Source organism: Leptonychotes weddellii, chromosome 11, assembly GCF_054177405.1.
Source record: "Leptonychotes weddellii isolate Sample4059 chromosome 11, ASM5417740v2, whole genome shotgun sequence".
Taxonomy (NCBI): domain Eukaryota; kingdom Metazoa; phylum Chordata; class Mammalia; order Carnivora; family Phocidae; genus Leptonychotes; species Leptonychotes weddellii.
The window spans coordinates 5,929,368-5,944,460 of NC_138379.1; the positions used below are offsets into that span (position 1 = coordinate 5,929,368).

The 15,093-nt window shown below is 50.4% G+C and overlaps 1 long non-coding RNA gene across 15 annotated transcripts in view; it reads left to right on the forward strand.

Moving 5' to 3' along the window:
• LOC115943228 (uncharacterized) overlaps positions 1-15,093 on the forward strand; it is a 38,411-nt gene that overhangs the window by 13,396 nt on the left and 9,922 nt on the right. For 6 of the 15 annotated variants that reach the window (XR_014138486.1, XR_014138481.1, XR_014138478.1 and 3 more), the window contains 6 exons: positions 6,530-6,584; positions 8,589-8,713; positions 11,849-12,076; positions 12,773-12,904; positions 14,472-14,631; positions 14,956-15,042. This is a non-coding gene — a long non-coding RNA (uncharacterized LOC115943228). Of the gene's footprint in view, positions 1-6,529; positions 6,585-8,588; positions 8,714-10,587; positions 10,750-11,848; positions 12,077-12,772; positions 12,905-14,471; positions 14,632-14,955; positions 15,043-15,093 lie in introns of all 15 variants that reach the window. The other 9 variants (XR_014138482.1, XR_014138474.1, XR_014138476.1 and 6 more) reach the window with 8 other exon arrangements.

The window sequence follows — 15,093 nt, forward strand, 5'->3', positions numbered from 1 at the left end:
GCGAGATGCGCACAACTGTCCTCTTTGGCGTTTGTCCAGAGTCCAGGTTCTGGTAGCTTTGGGGCTGTGGTTTAATTTTAACCATAAAACCTTCTTTCAGAATAATTACTTTTTTTAATCTGGAAAGAGCCAGTTTGATAGAGAGCTGTAACACCTCCTGCCCCGGGAACGAGTAGACCCAGTTATGTTCATTTACTGCTGATCCCTCTCTTTTTAAAAAGGGAGACTGTCTGCCTTCAGCTCAGGCTGTGGTCCCGGGGTCCTGGGATCGAGCCCCACATCGGGCTCCCGGCTCAGCGGGAAGCCTGCTTCTCCCTCTCCCACTCCCCTTGCTTGTGTTCCCTCTCTCGCTGTCTTTCTGTCAAGTAAACAAATAAAATCTTTTTTAAAAAAAAGGGGGGTGGGGAGACCTATTTGGTGGGAAGAAAGGAAAATGAACATTGTGGATAGGGCAGTTTGAAGAACTGTTTGAATGTCTGCCTTAATCAACGGTATGAACGCCGAGTGTCCAAGGAGAGTGGGCTGGGATGAGAACCGAGGGACAGGATGACTTAGAGACCCCTGAGCGGGCCCTAGGCTGAATGCAGCGGAGAATGGCTTCTCAGAGCTGTCCTGTGGGCAGCCATGTAGCATCAGTTTTCTGGGACAATCTCAGTTTCGGAGACAGAAGATACACTGGCCCTTTCCCAGGTCATGCCTCAGACGGCCGCCACTTCTTGGTTCTGAAAATATGGTCACCAGAGAGGCCTGTGGGCAGTGACAGGTGTTATCCCCTTAGCAGTGAGCTTACCCAGGCAGTGAAGCCGAGCTGCGATCCCCCGAGCTCCCTGCACTGGTGGGGATACTTCCGATTCCTTTCTCGCCTATGATACAGGTGCGTTGGTAATAATTACTTGTATTTGTAGGACATTAAAGATTTTGATGCAGAAAGAGAGAAACACGTTATCAACCATTTTGCAGTTTAGGTGGCAGACTTCTTTAATTTAAAAAAAATCAAAGATGAAAAGAATATGGAATATGCAATGGAGGCCAATTCTAGAAAAAATGATTTATGTCAGTCCCAGCTGAGGCAAACGCATTTGGGAAGACTTACTCGTTTTATAGAAAGATTCATGCTTGGACTTATTTAAACATCAAGCTCTTCTGGTGCCTTTCAGTAGGAGGGAGGACAGAAAACCTGGAGACTAACTATCACAAGCTATTACCAGTGGAAGATGAGTCTTAAGTGAAAATAAAGGGTCTGATTACCCAGCAAGTCAGGAAGGGCTGAGGCTTCCCCTTAGAAAAATCTGACCTTGCACAGACTCTTTTAGGGGCATGTGCCGGAAGCCAGGAATAGCCACGCTGGCCTGATCAGTCCCACAAAAGCTCCTAAATGCAGAGACTGTGCCTTTCATGGCTCCTCGCTGCTGGAGTTACTGGTTCACAACACTCAATGAATGTCAGACTGACACATTATTAGTTAGATTTGATGCACGTCGGGAGAAAGAGCTATCCACTTGTGACCTAATCTGTCATAGCATCAGAACCCCGTGTTTCCCATTTCTCTTGCCCCTGGAGGAGTACTGAAGAAGAGAAAAAAATGCAAGTTTCATGTGCCCCGAGGAAAAAATTCATACAGACATAAATTAAAACAAACGAACAAACAAACAAACAAAAAAAAACAGAAAAGAAAGAAAGCCAAGCTAATCTGGGATTTCAATCACCACTATGAAGGTGTTTCTGTTTCATCATTCAGTTTCTAGCAGGGCCTCTAGCTCAGACCTGTGCAGCCGTGTCTCAGAAGACTCCTTCCCTGTTCAGGCCCTCTCCCTGCCCCCTGGGCTCAGTTACTCACTTTGACCCGGGCTGCCACATCGCAAGACACCCCTTTTTCCTGAGTCCTCCCCATGTACCTACCAAAGGCAGAGGGGTTGGGTGGCACTATCGGGGTGATGCTAGGCTTCCTGAATGGCGCTGTCCCCCACCTAGGAAGGACTTCTACTTGGTGATGCCCTCGAGGAGCCCTGGGAGGTAACCAGTTGGGCACTGATTCAATGGGGAGAGAGCACAGATGTAGATGCCTAACTGGTGGAGCTAAATCAGCCCAGGGAAGGGCGGGTCTGTGTCTGCACCTGGTTCGGGGCTGGCAGGGTAGCGTCAGGAACTTTGGCACCATGACTTCTTAGGATGTCATGATGATTTTTCCGAGAGAGTCCCTTGTCTTAAGGTTTTTACTCATTCAACCAGCACACACAGGATTGGGACTTTCCTTTTGTCTCGGCTATATCCTCCGAACCACAGGAAAACCCATGAGGATGATAGAGGCTGAAAAATAAAAACTCACAGAGGAGGCTCCGCATACTGGGGTAGGTGTCAGAAGTTGTGGGGGAGGGGCGCCTGGGTGGCTCAGTCGTTAAGCGTCTGCCTTCGGCTCAGGTCATGATCCTGGAGTCCCTGGTTGGAGTCCCGCATCGGGCTCCCTGCTCGGCAGGGAGTCTGCTTCTCCCTCTGACCCTCCCCCCTCTCGTGTGCTCTCTCTCTCAAATAAATAAATAAAATCTTAAAAAAAAAAAGTTGTGGGGGATTCGGGGTTAGCTGTGGACTGAAAAGTCCACCTCGGGGCATAAGAACACTTCTGCGTTATTGGTCGGTGAGAAATTTCCTCTAAATAATTTTGGAGAGAAAGGAATGGAATCAAGGGCTTAAGTTGGAATATATGAGGTTGACCTAGTTATAAGGTTGGCTGTCTGTTTAATTAATAGATCGTTCCATGGTGTGGGATAACAAGGTCACGCACGGCCCTGGATATTAACAATGCTGTCCTGGGGCTTTGGAAAAAGTGGTGACAAAGTATTCAGCTTCAGGCTTATTTTATCTAAGTCCCTGGGCTGGTATTGATCAGAAATAGAGTAAAATATTGAAGTGGCATCCCAGATATTGGTTCTAAAAACAAACTGGCTGGAAAGGGTGAGCATCTTAGGTCCAGCCCAGTGATGTCACCCACGTGTGCCCCGTGGGAGCACCTGCGGTTGTTTTGGATTTGTAGTCCTATGTGGGCCAACAGTGCTGACAGGGTTATTCCTGTGTTAGACCTACCCTGTCAGCAAGACACTGTTTATATGATTCGTTTTCCACATTGTGGCACATTACGCACAATCCAAGTTCAATTAAATTAAGGTTTAGAAATACTGTAGGTAGAAAAGGCTAGAAAGCACTATAGCAAACAAAGATTACTGAAATTAAAAAGCTTTGAATTGGAGCCTTAGAGAAGCTTGTGAATTTGTAGGAGTTAACCAGGATGGGTACCATCTCTCACAAGAAGCATCTAAGTTCCTAAAGGATCTCCACACTGTGTAAGAGGTATTTCGGGTAGCCGGGGGCAGACCAAGGAGGGACGGCAGGAGATCAAACCTCACAAAGCATCGTTGAATGCCAGGAGTTACCTCCCTCCACAGAACCCTGGGGACTGAATCATTTGGGTCAGTTGCCTGTGTGGGTAGATGGTGAAACTGTGAGGAAGAAGTCCTTGGAGCAGAGTCTGGAGGAAATGTTCAGGGATGAGCACCCTATAGCAGCCTCTTTGATGTCAAGGGTGAAGTAGTTGAACTCCAGACCTCACTACAAGATATGAAGAGTCACTCCGAATTTATAAGCTCATTAAACTTGTATTTTGGACGGTCTACACGTCTGGCTTTAGAGAAAACACATAGAATGCTCCAGCCACACCTTCTCAAACCACTTAGCTGACAGTTTTTGTTCTAATTACTCTAGTGAGCGTCTCTGTTATTTACAAAGTTTGAGGAAGGCAGGGCGGGGGGTGTATTTGTGCTTTGGTACGCTTTTCAGCATAGAGGGGATCCAATTCAGCCACCTTTTGAAGTCAGTCGGAACTGTCAGATTACCAGAGACCGCCAGAGTAGAGGACCCCCACCACACACGCACACAAATCAGCTATCTGTTTCATTTGCTAGGGCCATAGGGCCAGGGTCCAAGTTTTTAAGTTTGTATGTACTTCTTTTTGTCATTAATTTTTTTTATTGGGGTTCATGGGGTTTGATCCCACAACCCTGAGATCATGACCTGAGCTGAAACCAAGAGTCGGATGCTCCACCGACTGAGCCACCTAGGCACCTGTTCACTTTGTTTTGATGAAATGAGAAGGCTTCTGCCCTTTTCCTTCCTTCTTTCTTTCCTCGGATGTTAGTAAGATCAATGAGATAAAGGTCATAAAGTACTTTGAATTACTTCCAGAAGAGTACAGCCTGACTTGCTACTGCCCTTGGATCACTTCACGTACCCCCACAGTCTAGGGCTTCCATCTGCTATCCTGGGGATGCCGCTCTAGAGAAAGCAGGAGGGGCTGGGACCCAGCACCACAGGGTACTATTGGTGGGAGCTGCTCATTCCTGACCTTGGCATCAACACTCTTACCTCCAGAAATAGGATACATGGTAGTTCAGCCACGGTGTCTCCTCATCACAGGGCCTTCAGTCACCTCCGGTGCGACTGCCAGGCTAGATACTTCTAGCCCCTGTTCCAGGAACTATTAAAAGGTAGACTCGAGGTGGGATGATCTGGGTGGAACCTAGGAACCCAGGATGCACTCTCACAAGGTGTTTTCAAAGACGAGGCAGCAGGGAAATGGTGACCCCCACTCCCTGGTGTGTTGAGATGTCAGAACTCTGCTGGGAGGCCACAGTGAGGCCCCACCTTCCCAGAGAACTCTGGCTCAGAACAGCCAGTTAGCCTGGGATCAGGGAACAGCAAAGTAACTGCAAACCCTGTAAGCTAGATACTGTTGTGCTTCTTAGGCCAGTAATGCTGCAAGCTGCTGCGGATAGGAGTGTGGCCAGGGCCTGGGCAGGCAGCCCTTTCCAGACTGGCTCTTCTTGGGTAGTGGCTCTTCACTAGGGACTCTCAAGCCTCTCCTTCACTCTGAACCACTTTCCCTCATGGCTGGTAAAGGAGTTAGATTTCTTATAAGAAGAATATTAGATCTGTGTGCCCCAGAGGAGGAGGAACCACAGTGATCCTAAGGGTTATCCATCCATGGGAAAGCCTCAAGGACAAAGGAATCTTCTAGAGACAATGTGTGTGTGGGGGGGAAGGCGGGGGGTTGCAGAAGGAGACTCTGGAGTGAACCCAGAGTCCCGTGGGAGCTCCTTAAACCCTCATCGAGAGAAGCCTGGCAATGGGGAAAGGGAAATAGCAGAGGCTAAAAGAGATTGAGAAGGTGGAACAGTGGCCGTGGAACATGCAAGAGGAGAAGTTTAATTATGCTAATTAACTAGACTAACTAAAAGGGAATATGGCATTTATTTGGTTGCCAAAAGGTGTCCTTAGCAGAAAAAAAATGTGTCCTACACTGGGGATTGACAAAGGTTGGTAGCCAAGGTCTTGAAAAGGAGAGAGACAGCAAGCCTTGCAGCTATCAACGGGTCATTTCTGTGTTTCTGTCACCAAAATTTGCCAATTTGATGTCAAGTGACTCTTAGTGTTTGTACGAGCGTGTTTGTGCTATTAGATTGTCTTCTGAGCAATTTGGAGTGTTAAGAAAACACTGGCGAAGTCAGCAACCAACAATTCCAGGAGCTTAGGTTCCACCCAAGCCTTCCCAGGGAAGATGAGGCCCTTCCTCCTACCATTCACCATGTGGCACTCCTGTCATCCTCTGCCTGTACACTTGCCCTTCCTCAGGAGAGCTGGGCTCCTGCCCGGACATTTGTGCATGCGTGTGTGTGTGTGTGTACGTGGGGGAAGGGAGAGGGAGGAGAGAGTTCTGCCCCTCTGTGGTGATTGCCACCAGTCAATGGAAAGCTTTGAGCTGAAGTAAGGTGAAGCAAGAGTGACACCAAGTGCCAAGAATAGGAGCTTGCTGTGGCATCAGATGGTGTTTTCTCTCCTCAAATTATAGGAGCAGAAAGATTTAGCTCCTGTCCACAGCATTCACCTCAAAGAGAGGGTGACATGAGCCTCCAGAGGCTGGCTTGATGTCCGTATGGCATTCTGTTCATTTAGATGAAGGGATTGGCTCTCTGGGAATTAGATGCAGAATTGGGGCTTTGAGGGGCACCCGGGTGGCTCAGTCGGTTGAGTGTTGGACTCTTGGTTTTGGCTCAAGTCGTGATCTCAGGGTCTTGAGATCAAGCCCTGGGTCAGGCTACACGTTCAGCAGGGAGTCTGCTTCCCTTCCTCTCCCTCTGCCCCTCCCCCTCCCCTCGTGCTCTCTCTCTCTAAAATAAATAAATAAATCTTAAAAAAAAAAAAAGAATTGGGGCTTTGGATAGATTTTTAAAATAAAATTCAAGGTGAAATGTCTTTGTTGGCTAGAACATGATGTAGATATCCAGGTTGCCCTTTCAACCCCAAACTGATCCTTCAGCTTCTTCTGAAGAATAAGAAGGACCACAGGTGGACCCTTCTTGCTGGTGACAGAGAGCTGTCAGGTTACCAAGGTGGGTGGTGGGTCACCTTTGTGTGCAGGGCACAACCCGCTTCACTTGTTTAAAAAAAAAAACACTGACCTACTTCTCTGTGTTTGTTGTAGAGGCTGCTCCTGACTCAGGATCTCTAGGACCAAAAATCTACCCCGTTAGTCACAGGTGGGGAACTAGGATGCATATTCTTATGAAATGGCCCACTGGGAGGGACTGGGCACTTTGAGGGGCAGAGAATTCTGCAGGTGCTTAGAGAGGAGCTTCCCTGGTTCAGGCTGGACTTGCAGTGAGAGCCCTTCCTCAGACATCTCCCCAGGGGAGGAATATGGCCAGGTTGGTATTTGTCTTACGGCCAGTCCTTATTCTCAGCTTGAAGCCTACTTGGTTTCTTCCTTCTTGGGAAATAAGGAGGAAATAGTTTTGTTTGTCCAGGTGCCACCAGTCCAATGACTGATTCGGGCACACGAGTGTCTTCAGGGCGTAGTATCAGATCTGGTGCCCCCTGACATCTCTATTCCTGATCTGGGTGTGCTGTAAACAGCAGGTTGATTCAAAACTGGGAGGCATTGGGAAACCCTTTGGGTAGGAGATTTCGCAATGAGATTTTGATGGGAAAAAATACAGTGGGGTGAGGTTCTAAGGAATAAAAAAGACAGAAAACACTCCCATGCTGGCTCTCGGCTAGATCGTGGGGATAAACAGAAGAGCCTAGAAAAGCCTAGAGTGGAGGGGGAGCAGCCTACAGGAGCACACAGCTGTCCTTGCCTCTTCCCCCCCACCGACAAGGAGGCGAAACCACACCTGGACCAGGCTTTCAGTCTAGGACATGTCAGCACCAGCAAGGTACAGATAGATCAGAGGCCCCCGCAGAAGAGAGAGGGGGCTGGGGGGCAGGGGAGCAGGGTTGGCAGGAGGATTAGGAGGAAAACTTAGTTACAGAAAGATCTGAAAAGGCTTGTTGGATAATTGAGGAGGGGATTAGGTGAAGCAAGGAGTAAAGAAGCTCATGAACCCAAAGCTTCAGCAACCCCCGCAGGAGGGGCAGCCTCACATTGCGGACAGGTGGGCTCTAGCTCAGGACACCCCAGCATCTAGTGGCTCCGAGTAGTGGGTGCCTCTGATATGAAGAGCGCAGAGGAAGATGCTGCCTGGATCCAGAACCACAGAAGGTGGTCACGAGAAGGAGAAGGAAACCTGAGGAACAAGGAGAGGAAGAGCAATGAAACCAACTCCGAAGAAGAAAAAGAGGTAAACAGAAGGAAAGGCAGGAGGGGCATCCTAGAAGGAGCAAAAAAGAAGGAAAAGGAGAGTGAAGATCATGCTCCTCATCTGAAGGCCTTTGGAGTGGTGTGGTCAAAATGGAGTCTCCAAACATGGTCGGTACCCAGAAAGCTTGTCATCTGGTCAATAAATCCCTTTCATCTAGTGGGATGAAGAAAGTGGTGCTCTTGGAGGGTGTAGCTTGGCACCATACTGTGTAAAAACTGTGCGTGGCCCTGTCAGAACCAGCTAACCAGTTATGAATGAGAGGGGTTTATGATTCATGAGCGTGCCTACCACCTCCACCCAGAAGCCGTGACTTCCCTTGTCCCGTGCAGGGTGCGGACCCATCTAACCAGAACAACCACCCAGCCTCTCCCAGTCTCCTTAAGATGACAAGCTGTGGCATCCTTGGTCCACCCAACTCAGCCCCCAAGCGTCTTGCCAAAACATCAGTAAACAAGTGTAGGTAAAGGGAGTCACAGACATCGGTGCTTTGGGCCATTTCTCTTCTTTCCTGGTGCCCAGCACACGACTAACCAGGGATTTCTCATCACAGGCTAGGTATTCTTTCCTTAGAGGTCAGTCAGAAGGTCTCCAAGCACCTTCCTCTGAGCTCAGAGTAAGTTTACTTTCTTTTGCTTTTTATATTCTATGACCAGGACATCAGTTTGCCTGAGCCACATGGGAAAACTGCCCCTCACCTCCAGCGTATCCAGCATTCTCAGCAGCCAGCGCGAACTTGACCAGTTTGCACTTGGCCTGCTTTCCTGCTAAGGTTGAGCCAGAGATGAATGTTATTAATGAAAACACATCACATTTGTTTAGGGATTTATACCTCACAAAGCAAATAATTATCTTATTTAATCCTCACAATAATCCTCTGTTACTGTTACTTCCACTTTACAGACATTGAGTTTCAGAAAGATACGGTGTCTTCCTCAGGGTCAACTGGTAGACCAAGATTCACTCATCCTCTGACTGCAAATCCTCTGGGCTTTCTCTACAAGCATGGGTCCCCTAGAGATTTCAGAGTAAGAGCACAGTTGTGATTCCTGGATCTCTTTTCTGACCCCTAGTTCTGCACCCTGGGTGACCTCCGACATCAGCCTTCTTCGTACATTTCCTCTGCCAAACACTCTTTCGAAGTCCCCCAAAAGTTTTCATTGCAAAATCAAAATGGGATCATTGTAGGTAAAGTACAAAATATAGACAAACAAACAAGACAATAAAACCATAATTCCACCATTGAGTAATAACTCAGTACTATAAACGCTGTGTTTAGTCTTCTGTAATTTTTATGATGTACGTGTGGACTTGTGATTACCAAAATGTAAAATGGGCCTACCCATAACACTTTTGGAATCTGCTCTTTAAACTTACTATATTGCAAACATTTTCCTGTTAGTAAATATTTTTATAACATCATATTTATTGGATACGTAGTATTTCATTATAATTCTTAATGGTACTCTAGAGTTAAATATTTAGATTGTTCCTATTTTTTCATTATTATGACCAGTTTTATGATAGACTTCTAGATCCGATTTTAATTTTTATTTCGTCAATTTTGAATGAAGCTGAATTTTTTCATATGATTTTTATCATTTGAAGCTTGTTCATGAATAGCCCATCCATACTATTTACAGCTTTCAGTGGTGTGTATTTTCTTTTTTTTTACTGATAATGTAAGAACTCTTTATATTGAGACTGAAATTGTATCTGCTAAAAACTCATTTACATCGCATTTCAATGCACCATTTTGAATTTGGGTACATACTTATTTCCCCCACTCTCCCAACCAGACCATGGATGCTTTGCTTTTTTTCCTCTACTTTTTCTGTAACAAGTTCCCCCCAAACAAAGTAAACCTGTGAAGGGCTCCTCCTCCTGTGGTCACCCCCACAAGCACTCTGGCCTCCTTAGGGAACGCCATTCCTCCCCACCTAGGCACTGAGGCCGGTAAGGATGGCTCCCATCCCTTCTGCCCTGATCTCCAGTTCCTTACCGCCTCCTTCCCTTACACCAGCCTCTGGGGGGTTGGTGTGAGGTGGACCCCTGGAGGCTCCTGCATAATGCTTCAGAAAACCCTGACGTGAGCCTCTCAGAACCCCTGGGAAAATGCTGGAAGAGAATGCTTGGGAGTGTTAGTATTAGAAGAGAATCGTCTTGTGGAGGAGGAAGTATTAGGTCTCTCGTGGCAGGAATGGAGAGAGCCCCACTCTCCAAGGGCCCTCTTGCTTCTGAGCAAGGACCTCGTGGCAGGGGTGGCTGGCAGCGAGCCTGCGGTCCTCCTCCTGAGTCTCAGGCAGTCCGCTCCTTTGCCCTGTAACTACCACTGGTAGGTTTGTTTGTGCCTCTGGCAGAAGGGACACAAGTCCTACCAGTTCTCCTGGTGTCCTTCAGCAACTCACCCTGGGCCGGGGAGGAGGCAGTGCCCAGGCCTGTTACCTGGAGTCCCGCCCCCCCCCACCAGAGGCGGGGAGGCCGGGAGGGGGCTGGGCAGGAGCCAGCTGGACAGGACAAGCCGAGGTGGTGAGGACAGTATGAGTGTCTTCCCCGCCAAGAGCACTACCTTGGAAAACTGGGACTGTAGGGAGGAGGTCAGGGTACACGTGGGGGTGGATGTTGGGAGTTCACTTCGGAGCTCCTGTGGGTTTGGAACGCCCTGACCCGCTCTCACTCCCCTAAGGGTCTCCCCTCCGGCCCTTTCTCCGGGTTTGGCATATTTGCAAGATGGCCGTGGCTGTGACTTTAACAGGAACAAGACACCTGGCATTTCCGTGGTGGGGGCTAGGTTCTCACACTCTGGACCCCCGTGGTCTCTGCAGAGGACTTTGGCTTTTTCCCTGCAGCCAGGCTTAGAACTCCCTCTTTTTCTATTTCCACATACTTTCTGGGAAGACAGTGAGATGCTCGACAGTGAGAGGCTGGGGGTTCCAGCCAGGTGCCAGGTGGCTGTGGTGACCTTGACAGCACGTGACCTCTTTAGGCTTCGCTTTCCTCATCTGGACAGACAGCAACAGCGCCGACCTTGGGGCTGGTGCATAGTACACCAGACGGATGGGAGGTGGGTGCTCAACCGTGTTGAGTTTTCTCCCTCCTTTCCTTTTCTCAACCCTACTGACGTGGGTGACACTGGGGAGCTTCAGAGATCTCTGCTTGAGGGTGGGGCCCTGGGGCAGCCTGGCCCCTTTCCTGCTGTCCTCAGTGCTCACCCGCTCGTGCACCTGTCCCACCCCCTGCAGGACCGGGCCACCTCTGTTTCCCCCAGAGGAAGGTGACCTCTGGAGCCCGGGCCCCATGCCTTATTCATCTTTGCAAAGCCAATCCGTCAGCACAGTGCTTGCTTGACACAGTAGGTGCTCAGGGTCCAGAGAACAAGTAAAGAACTGAAAGGAAAAGATCTCCCATTTCATAATCATTGAGAATCGGAGAGACAACAAAGAACCCCAACTTGAGAGTCCAGCAAACCTCAGGCTGGAGCCTGGCCTCATGGCTTGCTATCCATGTGACCTTGAGCAAGATATTTAATCTCCCTGAGCCTCAATTTCTTTGTCTAAAAATAGAACAGTAATAGCTACCTCCTGGGGTCGTTGTGGGGATTAGTGATGACGTCAGAGGGAAGCGAAGCTGGATGCTGCCTGGCACGTAGTAGGAGCTCAGCGAATGGAAGCGGTGATTAGCTGCTATTGTAGGACTGCTGACGTGTCCTCCTGAGGCAAACGCTTGCTCCAGGAGTTCTGGGGTTAGCAGTGAGTGACACCAGTGTCCCAAGGGCCTCTCTGGGTCCTTCTGCTCTCTGGAAGGAGATGGCTACTGTTGATGCCAATGGGCGGTGTGGCCTGGCAGCCGGACATAGAGCGGCCCACCCTGTGGCACTCACTTGCCCGGGTTCCTTCTCCGTGGGGGTGGGGGTGGCAGCCCCTTGAGCCTGAAGTCGGAGGAGCAGTCTAAGGGCTGGTGGTGCCCCCGGTTGCGATCGAGGCAGGTTACACAGGGTAGCTGGCTGCCCGCCCCTCTCCTCCGAGCGCCTTGTGAGACACCTGATTTGTGTTGCACTCTACTCTGAAAGATTGATCAGGGCGGAAGTTCTCACCCAGTTTATGTAGAGATAATAGGGAGGAACAGAGGAAATCAGTCACTTGATACCCAGCTCTTACATTCAGGAAACAGAACTTGGAAGATCTAACTCTCAATGCACCGCCCTGGCCCGGTACCAGAATCCGCGTATCCGACGACCGCCCCTCCAGCGCTGGCCCCGCAGCGGCGCACGGCCTGAGCCCCACGGGCCGGCGAGCCTGCCACCCGGGCGGAGAGCTGCCCGGCAAGAGGGGCAATCTCAGAGGGAGCCTCGAGAGGAGTTGACTGATTGGCTACAGGAACTAAAATACCAGGTGCGAGGAGGTGCGAGGCTGGGTGATGGGGGGTGCAATGTCAAAACAGACTCTAGAAACTCGGGAAGGGGGCTGGCATGAGGAATGGAGGAGGGCACGTTGGTCTTGGACACGAAGAGGGTGGGACACCCTGGGTCAGGTGGCTGCCATCTCCTGAGGGAGGGGCCTGGTTCTGGGTGGCCCTAGGGGACGGGCCAGGACCAGAGGCAGTGAGAAGGGGTCTGCGTCCCCCAGTCAGTCCAGGTCTCCGTCACCTCAAGCCCAGCGTACGAGACAGCCCCCCCAGCTGCTTCTTTCCAGTGTTGTCTTTCCCATTCCGTTCTGTTCACTAGCATTTCACCCTGGCTCTGCCTTCTTGGGAATGGTAAACAGGCCGGGAAGTCATGACCACTGTACTTTGGCCTGGCCTTTTAGAATTTGAGGGTAGAAAGAGTCTTGAAGATTGTTTTGTCCAGCCTTCAGTCCCATGACAGAGTCCTGTTAGAAATCGCTAACGAATGGCTTCTGAGCCCCAGCACTCCAGTGACAGTGCCCGGGGTGGGGGGGGCTACCCTCCCCTCCCCTCCCCTCCCACCTCCCCCATGCAGCCGCCCCCTGGGGAAGCCATGCCGGGGCTTGGAAGGCTTCTACTCCCTGCAGTGGGGGCTGTCCCCTTCCCCCCTCCCCGCCCCGTCTAATCCTCACCTCTCGGCCCAGGCTCTACAGCTGGAACCACCCGGGGTAAGCCTTTCCCTCTGCTTCAAGCCAGCCACCATGGTAGTTGGTCTTTTCCACCACTGAGCAACCTCTCGGCCTCCGGCGTCTCCTCATCTCCACTCCAAGGTGTCAGTGAGTTTCTTCAAAGCTTTTATCAAGATGGGGGCCTAGAGACATAAAGTCTTTATATCAGAAAGGGACTTTTGAACTCAGGAACCCACCTCATTTATAGATGAGGAAACTGGGAGGTTGGGTCACTTGCGCAAGCCCGCACAGACAGCACGAGACAGGGCGGGGCCTCAGACCCACTGACCGGGGACGCGCCCAGGGTGCAGGGTTGTTGACGCCACGCTCCTGATGTTGTCCAAGATCACGCTGGCTTTTGGGGGGGGCTAGTGTGTTGAACTTTGTGTCAGCTAAACCCCCTAAATTGTTTTATACTTTTATTTTCTTCTGGTTGTAAAAATAATATATGCTTATTGTAAAAAAAAAAATTAGAAAATACATAAAATATAAGGTATAAACCTTCCTAGCGCTTCCTGTTGTAAAGTGCTCCCACCCCACATTTGTTTGCTTTGTTTTTGGCTATAAAAATAGGACTCTGGGGCGCCTGGGTGGCTCAGTTGGTTAAGCGACTGCCTTCAGCTCAGGTCATGATCCTGGAGTCCCGGGATCGAGTCCCGCATCGGGCTCCCTGCTCGGCGGGGAGTCTGCTTCTCCCTCTGACCCTCCTCCCTCTCATGCTCTCTGTCTCTCATTCTCTCTCTCAAATAAATAAATAAAATCTTAAAAAAAAAAAAAAATAGGACTCTGCTTTCATCCTCGGTAAGGCCATCTTGCTAGGCCCTAGCCGGCTCTCCTGTCAGAATCTTGTCTTATCAGCTCTGACTGACACCTGGGCGGGGTTCCAAAAATGCCTCTGGCGTGCTGAATGAACGAAGCAAGCATCCAGATTGCTGATGGAAATAGTGAGACCCTCTGCCCACACCTCTTCCCTTCTGGGCTTGATCCTATTCCACCCCCCACTTCTTTGGTTCTATTCAGATCCCCTGTTTTCTCAGCCTAGCTGGGGCTCCACGTCTTCCAAGAAGTCTTTACTCTTTCAGATGCAAAAGACTCCTTTTCCGGTCCCACGGCATTTGTAGTCTGGCGACCCACACGTGTCCTGGGTTATATGCTGACGCCCATTCCTCTCTTATCCCTGCCTGGCTGGGGCCCATTTCCCAGTCAGCAGAGGCCCCGTACTTTTCCTTTTTCTCTCATGGCACTCATGCTACAGTGTCTGCAGGTCATACGGTCCCTCGAAATGGGGCTGTCTGACCTGATGCTGCTAGGGAAGGGCTCCTAGGAGAGGTGTCCTACACTGGAGTTCTTCTAAGGAGTGGGAGAGAAAGTAGAAGCTCACAGGGAGCCCCGGGAACATCCCCCACCCCCGCCCCTGGCTTCCTAGAAGTTTATCCCCGCTGCCTCCTAAAGTTGACACAGCAGTTAATCATCTGGGTTCCCAACAATGGGTTCTGCTCATCTTGGGACAGGTAAAAACGGGATTTGGTTGGTCTTTCACACTGAGAGGCTTCTTGAGATAAAAATCCTCTGGCTACTTAAAGAGACATAAGGAGGGTTAGGGGCCCCTGCCAATCCTCTGGGCTTCTCACAGGAAGCCTTACCGTCAGACCTGTGTTTTCCTTTCTCTTCACAGCACCAGGGCATGAACCCTTTTCACACCTCCTGGAACATCACATCGAAGGCCCAAGCCTGGCAGCCACCCCCCTCCTTGGTGTCCACCTAGCAGGGGGGACATGATGGAAGAACACGGAACTGGGTCCCCAGAGTGATCAGGTCTCCGCAAGGGATCCTAGGTAGGTGATGGGGAAGGCCAGTTAATCTGTAAATTCCCGTCTGGTTCGAATTTCCTGGAGGGGCAATGCACGCACAGCCCCAGAGCCAGGCAGTCTGGTTCGCACCCCAGCTCCACCTTAGTCAGGAGACCCTGGCCCACTACCCAGCTTCTTTCTGCCCGCAGTGATGGCAGCGAGCTACTGTGGGTGAAATAAGTGTGCCCGGCACCGAACGTGTGCTATGCAAATGTGGCCAGCCCTATAGCTAGGTGCCTGACCCGGAAGTGATGTGACCTTTGCACCCTGTCACTTGGGATCACTGTCTTCCTTCTGCGGTCCTGGCAGGTGCTAGGAAGAGAAGCGGAAACTGGACCCCGAGCGACCACACTGGCCCGGTGGAGGGCCCCGTCAGGATGCGGGAGTGCCAGGCAGGTGAAGCAAGCAACCCAGCGGTCGGTCGGCAGGCACTGAGTGCCGCGACCA